Genomic DNA, 2,096 nt, shown 5'->3' with positions numbered 1-2,096 from the left:
ATCATGTCTAGTCCTTGGATCCCCTTCTTTATGTTATTCATGGACTCCTTGAGGCTATTTGTAAATAAAGGTCCATACCAAGTTTCAAATTCTTAAAATACACCATGGGTACACCTCCACTACCACATTTATTTTTTCTTTTGCAGTAAAAGAGGAGGATGCATAAGATGGTGTCGATACAAAATGGACTAGTAAATAAGGTTTTACTATAGTAGGGATTTTTTTTAAAAAAAAATTGATATTATAATAGAGAAAAGGGTCCCAATTTGTTACAAAAACAAAATTTCAAAGACAACACTTAAGCAAAAAATAAGATTAAAAAGAACAACCATAATATAGAATAATTGGTTGGAAAAACAACAACAAACTATACAAGACAACAAAAAGTAGTACAAAAATAACACTATAAATATCACAAAAATACATCCATGGGAAGAAAAGGAGAAATTCATACCCCATGATGGGAAATAAGGTCTCTCTAATCCTTACACATGGTCTTTAATGTATCCTCCAATACACTAGTAAAAGTGTCCACTTGCATATCGATCTTTCTCATTTTTAAATTAGTTTTATTGGTATCATCTTCATACACTTGTTTACATTTTTTTAGCTTTATGTGGTTGGGAGCAAAGAGGAGACATTACTTTTCTTGGAGGCATTAGAGACTTGCATTTGAGGAGAAAATTCGAGATGAAAGCTATTATCATGTTGCATATAATTAAAGTGATCGTGACTCATGTTTTCTCGTAGAAAATCATACATATATGGTGAATATTAATGTGGCATCCATGTTTGTTTAGGTGCTCCTGGATGTAACTTAGCTAGAGAAATAGTAAAACAAATTTCCACTATCTTGGTGAATTGTCAGTGGAGTGTAGGGTTGAAATATGTGTTAGAGTTGATGATTCTAAGGTTAGGATTGCCTCCATAAACTAGTGCCTGGGTAAGTGCACAAAGATGGTGATAAAAAAGGGGGGTATAAGTGGACACCTTTTTTCTGAAATAAGGTGAACCTGAACTTAGAGGCAAAATTTGAAAGTCATCCACTCAAGATATAAAGATAATCAAAGAACAAATATTGTATTACTCTAAATCTAGTTTCCAAACTACTAAAATTTTTCAAAATTGGATAAGATTAAGGGGGTCAAATCCTTCGCGCACGAAAAACTGACCCTATTTTTTTCTGAAAAACATAACATAGTGTCTGACATGCACATCAAAAAAGTCATAGTTAGATTTAGTATTTTGACAAATCCTTTGGCAGAAAGATAGTTAAGAGTGAGCACTATAAGATGTGTATTTGTTTGTAATTTTTTGTTGAGTATTTTTTTTTTAATGATTTTTCCAATCGAGCACATCCTGAAAATTCGGTACATGTTCGTGCGCGAAGCATAAGTTGCACAAAACAAATCAAAAATACAATTTTTTTTTTTTTAAATTGTAAAGAATCAAGTGCACTACAATAATATATAAAGTTTTTTAAATTTGGATACATATATCAAAAGTTATTCAAAAAATGGTGCACCTATGTCTGTGAGAACTATGGAGACACTAATAAAAGAAATTCAATAATAATATGTTATTGTTGTTCAAATTGAAAAAAAATTATATGGTTAGAAATCTCAGAAGATGGGTGAAAATATGGTGGCAATTTTAGAAATACCCACTTTATGAAGTGTAAACCTGATGATGACAAAGTCAATAAACCAAGTTGATAAAATAAAACATGTCAAAAATGAGAGAAATGGAGGGAAATCAAACTTCCAATCCATAGCTTTGTCATCCAGGCCTATTTCCAAGCCTAAAAAGTCAAAAGTGCATATGGGGTACGTATGGTTTAAAAAGCACATACGGCGTATTTATAGTGTAAGAAGCACGTACGCGCTATTGTATAATATGATATTCTATGTATAATATGTGTATATTCATATAATATATGTAATATATAATATGTGTATAATATGACATTGTATATATAATATGTTTATATACATATAATATATTAAACATATATATACACATGTAAGTGTATCGTCTCTCTCTCTCTCTCTCTCTCTCTCTCTCTCTCTCTCTCTCTCTCTCCCCTTCTCCCTTCC

Source organism: Cryptomeria japonica, chromosome 10, assembly GCF_030272615.1.
Source record: "Cryptomeria japonica chromosome 10, Sugi_1.0, whole genome shotgun sequence".
NCBI classification, from domain to species: Eukaryota; Viridiplantae; Streptophyta; class Pinopsida; order Cupressales; family Cupressaceae; genus Cryptomeria; species Cryptomeria japonica.
This window is presented reverse-complemented; position numbering follows the sequence as displayed.